Genomic DNA, 11,214 nt, shown 5'->3' on the forward strand with positions numbered 1-11,214 from the left:
CGCATGTAAATTCCCCCCCTGCTATATTACTATGGCGGGGTGGACCCCGGCGGACGCAAAGACCGTCCGCCGGTTTTCCACCGGTAGGCAATCCGCCCGATTGCCTACTGGGCGGAAAAGCAGTTAATATGGTGGCGGTGTCTGGCAGACACCGCCATCCATATTAGTATGCAGATGGGGACCGCCACAGAAAGGCATGCGGTGTTCGACATTGGGAGTCCATAGCCGGACCCCAAGGATTCTGGGGGATGTGGGGGTGCACAGGGGGGGTACCCATGGTACCCCCTGCATTTCAATGTACAACGTGGCAGGCACCGTTGTGCATTGAAAGGCACAACTTGCTCTTGTGGCATTACGGCAGGCGGTGCTTTCAGCACCGCCCGCCGCAATGTTACAAATGCGGGATGCACCCGCCAGTGTGGCGGATGCATCCTAATTGTAGGTGCGGGGCCGCCGCAAGCTTTGCGGGCGGTCCAGTTTCCTGGGGGTATGGCGAGCGGACAGAGTCCACCCGCCATACTAGTGACCCCTTAGTATGTGGAGTTGGGTTCAAAAAATCTAATCTTACTTACCTGTGAATATTTTGCTATTTATAATGTTTCCTCAAAATTGTGTGGGGTCGATATTTAGGGTACACACCCCTGCTGTAGTGTGAGTTGTGCAATTATGTGTTTCACACTAGAGTAGACACACACATACTATAATGAACATAGGGTGTGAATTTGATTTCTGAAAGGGAATCAATTAGTATTTGGTAGATGTTAATTTGATTTTAAAAAACTCAGTCATCTGACATTATATTTTTGTGAAATTTCCTTTACTTGCAAGGCACAAAATACCTTAAATATATGGTGTCTCAAAATCAGACCCACTGGGTACTGAAATACAAAAAAGAAGCAACTTTACATGTGCATCTTCAAATCATATTCAAAATATAAGCCTTTGAAGATCATTTGATATCTTGCATTTTAACTAGTTTGACTGACTAATTGAAGGAGTTCAATATGTGTTTATGGATAAAATATTTCTTCTCAGTTCATTCCTGCACCAAACAGCTCTGTCAATTTGCTAACTAACGACTAATTAAACAACTAATATATGGTTTACAGTCTCATATGCATATGCTTTCCTGCATTTTCATTAACATATTGTGACTAATCTAAGGCACGTCTAAATTTTCAGCCATGCCAGCATTTTATTCTATGCAGTTCAGTTTCGTAGAGTGCATGACCTCTGACTTTAGGGAAAATATGTAATAGAAATGTTTCTCTCGTTCCTAAACTTGTTCTGCAATTCTTGCTTAACTGTTGACATTTGCTTCATTATCATTATCTTGGGTGGGCGTTGAGTGAAATTCCTGTTGTGAAATGTGTGGGCTGTGACGATTTCTCAGCATTGTGAAGTAAGAAGGGCATGTTTCTGGATGGATGCAATGGTCTTCATGCAAGGTGTTGGCAAGAGGAGTTTTGTTCACCCACAGTGGGTTTTGTCCTGTTATATGATACGATCTTAAAATGAAAGCTATACCATACCTTGTTTTTAATATCCACCACAAAACTGAGATTTTCTAGTGGCATTTTCCTGCCTGACCTATGAGAAGCTGTTTTTTGTATTTTACAAAGTATTCTCTCCGCGGTTACGAAACACTCATCAATACTAAATATGATGTATCTGAAGCAGTTTTAGACACGGTCACTTTCTCTTGTGGTAATCCATCCTGGGTATGGAGGCAAATAATTACTTTCTATCATTACCATTCCAGAAGGGCTGGGGAAAGGCCCGACACTCTTCACATGGTTACCCAAGAAGGGTATAACCAAAAATAGTCTCTGGGACCTGGGTGTAAAGCTATACGTAAGGACAGTGGTCCCAGAAAGTACAATACAATATATAGAAACAAAACAAATATTCAAAACAAAGCATAAACCACAAAGTATTTGTTATACTCACTGTTCTCCTAATGTAAATATTTTAGTATTATTACATGTGACAATGCCCCTAGGCGGGAACATGGTGAGGGGGGGAGGACGAAAATGCGGGTAATGGTGGTTTTGTGAGGATAAGGAAGTGATTAGAAAATAGAGCGTCAATCAGAAACAGTACATTACTTCAAACACATGAGGATCATTCATCAAGCCTATAAATCTCAATTTCAGTAGAAACAGTATACAGCCATGATATCAACAGTATCACAATGTGAAATATCTGTTGCCAGTGCTGGCTATGCAGTAAAGTGTCAACGTTTCGACCCCTATGAAACTGTCGGCAGTTGTAGCCCTTACGTCAGGGTCTTCATCAGGACAAGGTGTGGGGGTGAGGGGCATTGTCACATGTAATAATACTAAAAATTTTGATTTAGGAGACCGTTGCCCAGTGTGAATGAAACACTGAGTATAACAAATACCTTGTGGTTTATGCTTTGTTTTGAATATTTGTTTTGTTTCTAGATATTGTATTATACTTTCTGGGACCACTGTCGTTACGTACTGACACTCTTCACCGCAAGTTGCATTTATCAGATGCCTGCCTGAATATGGGTCGGGTCGTGGCAAAGTAGGAGAAATTAGGAGGTTTGTTTGTGTTGGTGGTATTGGATTCCAGCCTATAAAGACCATTGTTTCATGTACCTTATTTCCGTTTTAGCCCAATTTGTGCCGAATTGCGTGTTTGTCTTCATCAAAAATGTAACATAAGTAACTCCTTGGTCTCGTCCCAAAAAATCCTCTCTTCCTTGGGAACATAGCTAATGTTGAAGTCATCCAGCATGGGCTTCCAGCACTCACTCCAATCACCAGCAGGCGAATCAATGCCCCCCTATTGGTAGGTGCCACATCCCAGTCTATTAAACATTTAATCATCACATCAACTCTAAAGGAATTCTCTGTGCACCTCACAGTGTAGCAAAACAAACACCTACCTCAAGCCTTCCTTGTGTTGCAACTTTGCTTGCAGCTTTGAACATACACCAACTGTACTGCAACCTGGAGTTGAATGGTATTCTAAGTGACTTCAAGTCATGCTTCTGGCCCCACAGGGGACTACATCCACTGTATTAAACATCAGGGAAGAACTAACTTTCTAGTTAAAAGACCACCCATTACACTAATCATACTAAACCTACTGACCGCCTTTGACACCACAGACCACCAGGTACTGAATGAAAGATTGTCTGCATCGACTAGCATTAGTGAGACCGCTTGGTGATGGTTCACTTGCTTCCTGCAAATTCATACTCACATATCCAGAATTGGTCCAGTACTCTTGAGAATTACTGCCACAAAGTATAAGGTGCCCCGGAACCATGCTTGGCACCTATGCTATGTAATGCTTAAATAATATCACCACTCTTTGTGAGAATAATTACAATTCTAGGGATATTCCATCCCACATTTCACACGTTCAACACTTTCACATTTTTTTCATTTCTGTATGACACTTTGTGTAACAAGTATCCCAATCTTCACTTAATTCTCCTTCATTCAGTTGTTCCTACCGAGTAAACAGCATCATTGTTTCCATGCACACAACTAGCAATTAATTACAATACCAGTGATATTATCACAACTAAGATGTAACTTGCTTTTGGAAACATAAATGGCCATTGGAGAGTGTCAGCTTTGACAAGCAATTCATTAGGTAGATGGGAGGACATGAACGCTGCCAGAAGTCAGGACAGTGGCTCACCTTAAATGAAAAATCTAACTTACTAGACATATTAATCACCTGGATTTGGTTAAAGCATTGATTATGCTTTAACACAAAATATATCAAAGAGCTACATTAAGTGGCACGGAAGTTGTGCATGCATTCAAATTATTATTTTTCCTAGATATGTGTATTTACATTTTAATAAGATGTTATTGTTGGTCTAACACGTATTTTACTAAATTATTTAATTCTGAGGCTGTCAACAGCTCAGTACCATCACAATTTATATTCGCATTTTAATGCAATCTAATATGATCTTACAATAGAGCCAGCGTGTGGCAATCAGCCTCGGTCATGTACCTGCCCCTAGCCTTTAAGTGCAGTTACAACGTGGCAGCTGCCATGAGACATGGAAGGGGCCGTCATGGAGAAACTGATCTCATAATATGCACTCATTTGCAGAGGCCTGTCACAGTTTGCGTGGAGCTAACATAGATGAGAGGTTCGCCCTCACTTGTGCAGAAAATGGCTTCAAAACTTAAACATATTAATATAATAGGGCTTTCAAAAGACAGGAAATCCAAATTAATAAAGCTTCTCGAGGCCGAAGTGATACAAGTTTTGTTACGTTAAAACTCAAACAGGTCGGTGCGTTTTCACAAAAAGCTTTCGCACAGTTCGCTATTGCTGAAGTATATTTTGTATTTCGACATATTTCTTAGTTTTTACCGTTCACTCTGACGTCTGACTACAATCTCTCTTTATTCCATTCCTTGCTGTTACTTTCACTGCATGCAAAAACCACTTCGCTTAAGAACTCAGGCACTTTGAAAGAAGTACAGCGTGTAGAATGTAGCACCTCGGGGCAAGCCCTAATTCCAGTTAAACTGTTAGAGAAGGGCAGATGCATTACAGATAAAGTTAAGCCAATCACCAAAGCAGAGGTGAACGCACGGAAAGTAATTAAGTTGCTCTGAAAACAGTCAATCAAAGAATATTCCCTAACTGCTTTAATAAATATTTTCAAACGGCATGCCCCTTATACATGGATACATTTTGCTACAGCAACGCGCATATGGGGCAGGTTTCTGTCTGAGCAAGAATGAATGACATTTTTACAGCTACACTTTAGATACCACACAGCAGCGGCATGGCCTCTGCTCGTCAGGGCCCACATCTGACTCAGAGAAGCTCAAAAAGCCCCCTAATCTTAAAAACAGTAAAAGACAGCAAATTTAAGGTGTACACAGATCATGTCTCTCTCCTGCGTGGCTGTTTTAGAGAGGTGTTCTGTTTGTCGTGAAAAAGGACTATTGATGTAAGAAGCAAAATGAATGGCTGGCTCTCATAACACCACAATTGTGAGGAAGTGACATGCATTTTGGATGGTCGGGGCCACCATGCTTTTCACAGCTTAGTTACTGTGGTTTTAATTCAATTTAATTTATTGAAGTGGAAATTTAAACAATGAAAATAGGAATTTAAGGAGGCAATAACATTACACTCAAAGAAAGGGTAGCACCACCATGAGAATGTTCATTTTTTTACATGAAGCATTGATCCAGTTTTAATTTCAACGCCTGAATCAAAGCATAATCGAGATTTAACCTCATCCGTGCGGTGCAGATTTACCCCCGGTGCTGGGCCCTAATGTAAATGGGTGTGGTCATGACGGAACGGTTCCGTCATGAGCACTGCGCGACTGATGCTCATGATGGAACCGTTCCGTCATGAGCATCGAAAGGGTTAATAAAACCGTTCAAGAAGTAGCAAAAGTTAGCTAATGATAGAGTTTTAAAAATATTGTGGCCCAATCCCTAAAAACCATCTTAAAAGTTTTTTTAAATATTCTCCCCTTGGTACCTTGAGGTCGAACTTTTAGGCGCGGTTTGTAGTGCCCAATTCTAATAGAAAAAAGTAGAGCACCGATTACTTCGGGTTCAAGGTGCACTGGTATGCAACAGTATTCCTTTTAATCGCACCCTCCCCTCCTTAGAATTTAGGAATAGGCCTAAAAATGTGCTCTGTACTCAATAGACATGGCTTGTGCATATGCCCTTAATTAATAATAGCAATAAAATAGAAGGGATATTCCTTACATTTTTGTTCTTAAAACTATTTAAAAGCAATGCCGACCAAATGCACTATGTACAGGTCATTGCTGATGTGCTGGTCAACAGCATGGCGAGATTGTTGCATCCTTTTTCCACTCAGTTAAAATTGTTATCACTCATTTTCTCAGAAAACTACTTAAGACGGCTTACATGACAATACATAATTTATGAAAAGTGGATTCTGCAATGAACACTGAAATAATTCAGGTCTGCCTTCAGCTCCTCCAAGGCTTCACAGCCCAGCCACAAAGGGGCAATTATAGTCTGTTTAGTCAATCAACTGGTATCCAGACACATCCTACGTAATTATAGGTCTTTCCGTTTTTGCTACACACCCTGTATAGCTAATGTTTAAATGGAGCATGAAAATATACCAACAGAGAGACACAGAACAAAAGACTTGTAGTGTTTCAACTTAGTTACTATATGCATTTCGCAAAACTCGTTTGACAATTCTTTGAAAATAAATTGCCATATGGTCTGCAACAAGAAAGAATTTGTATGTTGGAATATGTGTCTAAAGTGGATCCAAACATGGTGTAGTTTGAGAGCCGTCAACTTTTGTATGTGAACTTAGAAAGTGGCTAACTGATTAAAGGATTAAATGGTTTGCATGTTGGACAACTTGTCTAAAGTGAATACAAACATGGTGTCGTTTGAAAGCCGTCAACAATTTTGCATGTGAAATAATAAGTGGCTAACTGATTAAAGGATTAAATGCATACCCCTTCATCTACTCAGAATTTCAAAAATACAGACAGTGAAAGTTCCCATGGTCTTGCATTTGAATTCCCCTGTTTACCTAGAAGACTGCTGTACCGCCTTCAACATGCCACTTACATTCCCTGACATAATATCTCAGGGATACAATTATTAATGTATTTATTCGGAGTTTGTTATGTAGTGTATAGGGGCCAAATACAACCAGAGGGCTTTTCCCGAAGGTTACTGTAAATACACAGGACTATCCTTTAACATGTGTATTTGTAAAGTGCACATTCACCCCAACCTGGGTATCTTGGCACTAAATAGCAGATGTTTATTGTTACCCAACTCAATGGTACTCATTTTATCGACCTTAGATTGATGTAAGCCTGAGTGGACCCGCCAAGATTTGAACCTGTGACCATGAGGTCAAACACAGGCCCTTGCAGTGGATGCATTAGTCCACTGGGCCATCAGACCCGGCTAACAGAAGAGCTTACTATGTCACTATATGGTAACAAAGTAAAAGCTAGCAAATACACACAACTGAAACTACCTGTATAAGGGCAAGAGAAAGATAACTTGTCGCGGGAGGGTGTTCATGTGCCCATCTCTTAATAAAATGGCATAGGAGTATGGACTCAGGTGAGGCCTAGAAGCCCATCACCAACTTTAATCCTGGATTGTCAAAGAGCAGACTTCTTACAAGACAAAGAGACATGTCAGAACTCAGAAGTCAGTAAGCGTATAATTATATGTCTTTGTATATGTGCATACCTCATTCGGACCCCATATTCAGTGGAAATGCAAATGCATATGTTAATTATTTTCCACAATTCACAAGACATACATAGTTTGTGTACAAAAAATATTACTGCCAATGAGAAGCCTAGATTTAATTCCAAATGTAATATTATAAAAATATAACAGGTAATGTATATTATAGTACAATAATGCCTTTGGCACTGCTTAGTTTGTTATATCATCAGCATGCCCCATTATCATAATTTAAATGCAAAACAAGCTTTATTCGGTTAGTATACAACCATAAAAGCATTCTAAAATACATCAAATATTAAAACATTTATCATATATCATCACAATGGGATATAAATAATTTATCACGGTGAGAAATAATAAAAAATCATGTAAGGTTCAATTACAAGCTAGGTTATCATTATACATAAAGGTCTAAGTGCATTTTGGGGAGAAGACCATATTTATCTTTGAAGCCAAGAAAAAGGGAAAATTCGCCTGGGAATTTAAACACTAATTATGCTAAAAAAATGTTACAATTTCCGTAGACTAAAATCATTTTATATCCCTGCCCGATTCAATTACTACATTGCATATCGTTTCCTAATACCCAGTGCTACTTTAATGAAAATCATCATTGCAGAACAAACAGTAGAATTTTCCAAAAGTTACAAACACTCATATCCCTCTAGGTATGTACACAGAGAGATATTTTTTAGTATTGGTTTCAAAAATCTCCTTGTCGAATCATCACAGAGTTTGCAAAAGAGTGTAAAGTGCATAGTGCTCTGGGGAGTACTGTTATCACAGGGACAGAAACTAAGGGTTTCCGCCCACCCGGTTTGTCTAGGAAAAGCAAGCAAAAAGTGCAATGTACCAAGGTGAAATCTCGTTAAATAAAAACACGTCTGACAATTTGTAGAAAACACTAAATAGTATTTCTGGTTAGGCAAAAAGGCACATTTCCGGCCAGACGCGTCTTGCTGAAAATGTTTCACATGCGCCCAGTCCCTGCATTGCTTCTTGATTATGCCTTTGGCATTTAGGGGGATCTTTGTCAGATTTTCATAAAACTCACCCAGCCCAATGTCATATATCTTTCCTTAACATACCGAAACCAGGGAATAGTCATCACCTTATCAAGGTTAAGGCAGTCTTCCATTTTTCCCTAGTAAACTGTAGTTCTTCTTTCAGCCAAATTTTAGACCATAAAATCAAAGGGGCAGAGCTTATACGATCCTCCAGATAATCCAACCCTATCTCCGTACTGGTTGGGAGCATCAGTAATCGTTTTATGAATTTATTTTCTACCACTTGTAACAAGCGGCTTTTTTGATGATCCCAAACCCCTGCCCCGTATGATGTCGCCGATACACATTTTGCATTATATAGTGCGACAAGTTGTGACACAGGCCTATTACCTAGCTTACTAGCAAGCCTAAAAAGTCCCTCTGCTACTCTATTGGTTTGTTGGGCCCTCATTGTAATTAAAGTCACATTTAAGATGCCTGCTGAACGTATTATAATGCCCCATTATCATTATAGGACCATAATGCATTGCTTTGTATTATGTAAACGTATAGTTTCAAGAGTTTAATAAATTAGCATTGAAATCAAGACAGCAAAATAAAATTAAATGTTTTATGAATATCAATAATTCAATTAATGAATTTCCTAATGAATGTATTTCACTTAATTAAGTAATTAAATAAGATCAGAATATGTTATACTACATAAGCATGAGCAATGCATGCTTTTACAACAATAGAGCAATACATGTAATAAATATTTATTAAGTAATCATGCATCACTGGCTGACGAATAACACCACAATATGTCACAGAAGAATAGACCACCACGCATTTCATGTTGCTATTTTGTCTCATAGTGGGAGGGACAAAATAGCAATGTTCATTTTACTGCGAAAGGAAAAGGAACACAAACTCCAAACGGATTGTAAACCAAAGCACTTGAAATTTGGGCCACAGGTTGTCTGCGTTATGAGCAAACTTAGACTTCGTTACTATCTTTAGACAGTGTAAAATATATACACAAACGAAATAGTGTACTGTAAGTGTACTCGCTCTAGCAAAGGCAAAAAGTGCTTGGATTGGTGAATATGAAATAATAGGTGTGCTACTCTATAGCATTTTCCAAGCTTTGAAATGTTTGGCCCGGGCTCTTAGTGGTGAGGCGGGGTGCCTTATGACCCTAAAATAGCAGGGCAAATAAGGTCTCCTGCTCCGACACCCTAACCCATTCCCATCTGGATAGTTAAAGACTGCCATAACTGATGTGTGAAGCTGTCCCAATGACCTTCGGGGCCCGGTGTCACTGCACCTGCTGCACTTATAATAGCTACCTCCCAGTTTCCAATCGGTACTCGAACAATCTTTCAAAAATACTTAAAAGAATGCATAGTATTTTCAAAATTGTTGCAGCTTTAAAGTCGGTGCAAGTAGAGTGACTTTAATTAGTCTTTCCGAGAGCCCCCACTCGCTAGTGGCCTCCGGTCCAGGCGTAGACATCGTACTTAAACCCAATGCCGTCACTTTGGGCACGGCACGCTACTTAGTTCTGCTCGCTGTGAGTAGTGATACAACACATTACATCCTTGATAACTTTAGTTAATAAAGAACATCCCGATTCAATCGATGCGACAGACATATGCCGTTGTTTTGCTCACTGATGAAAATATTGTTCAATATATAGTTCGCGTTTCCTCCACTTTGAAATTCATTAGGGATATGAAATAGGATTTTTGCTCATTAACTAACTTTCCTATTAGTTTGCAATGACGCCCTACGAAATAGTGAAAAAAACAAGGCAAAAAAACTCAGAAGGGGCGTCTTCCGCCCTGTAAACTTGGCACGAGCGATGCTTTGCTGGAGTACAGTACTCTCCATTTAAGGCAGCGCGGCTAAACATGTCACGAGTAATTTATATGCAGGGTTCAGAAAATTAACCTATTAGTGAACATTTTTCGCTTATTGCAACACAAGAGCATGAGATGGGTGCGCTGAAAGAAGGAATGCTTCTCACAGGCGCCATCCCACCTCTGCCTGCTAAGTTGTGCAGTGCCTGCGACACGTCAGTGCACCTGCTCCATTTTATTGAAGCGCTACACGGCAGTGCGGTCGCCGTCTGAGTCGTGACAGGACGCAGACAGGAAGAGGCTGCTTTAAGCAGAACTGCGGCTCGAGCCTCCAGCCCCTCCTTAGCAGAAGGCGGAGTGTTGCACGAGACTGCGCGCAGTGGTGGCGGTTCGCGAACATTCGAAATATGAATCATAACTTCCACGCGCAGCCTTCCACATTTCAGTTACGGAAAAATACAAGTCGCTATGACCTTACCTTACATTTTTTTCAGAGGCAACCAGGTTATGGGCTAATTTCCCAAGGCATTTTGGAATCCGTTCCCTACAATGCAATATTGGTGCAGAAGGTGAGAGAGTCAGTTTTCTTGCCACAGGAGCATCATGACGGCCGCAGGCGTTCAGCAGCAGTGGAGAGACTGTTGAATGTAGCTGTGCGGTGTTATCTCTAATGTCTGGTTTGCATTGATGCCTGCAACGCCCCTCCCCCTCGGCAGCAAACCCTACCAGGAAGTGCTTGGGCGTACTTGTCAAGCCTCAAGAATGCAAGGGGAGAAACAAAATGTTTGCGCGAGGCCACAGTGGTTATTTGTTCTGTTTTATGGAAGTGGCACGTGTGCAACGTTTAACCTAAAAATATACGGCGTCGAATTTTTTTGTTGGCGACTGTCGGAATCGGAGAAGCGGCCAATATACTTTTGCTGGGAAAACAAACCCCTTGAATGCTGCAATTGGTATCTTCCATCTTCCATGCAACAACATTATAACCGCGGAGCTGTACCGTACACCAAATGTGAGACGTTCATATCCCTCCCAGTAGTATTTACCGAGAGAAAGCACACATTAATATGACAAATATTTACGGGTTATACCGGGTTCATTATGAAGACCTGTGAA

General features: G+C 40.4%; 1 protein-coding gene across 34 annotated transcripts in view; it reads right to left on the bottom strand.

Moving 5' to 3' along the window:
* The window catches only part of MBNL1 (muscleblind like splicing regulator 1), a 375,400-nt gene extending 364,588 nt beyond the window's left edge, over window positions 1-10,812 (bottom strand). For 16 of the 34 annotated variants that reach the window (XM_086944188.1, XM_086944179.1, XM_086944185.1 and 13 more), the window contains exon 1: window positions 10,577-10,812. The gene's annotated coding sequence lies outside the window, so the exon portion shown is untranslated. The remainder of the gene's footprint in view (window positions 1-10,576) is intronic. The other 18 variants (XM_086944196.1, XM_086944193.1, XM_086944195.1 and 15 more) reach the window with 7 other exon arrangements.
* Window positions 10,813-11,214: the final 402 nt, after the last annotated feature.

Source organism: Lissotriton vulgaris, chromosome 11 (genome assembly GCF_964263255.1).
Source record: "Lissotriton vulgaris chromosome 11, aLisVul1.2, whole genome shotgun sequence".
Lineage (NCBI taxonomy): Eukaryota > Metazoa > Chordata > Amphibia > Caudata > Salamandridae > Lissotriton > Lissotriton vulgaris.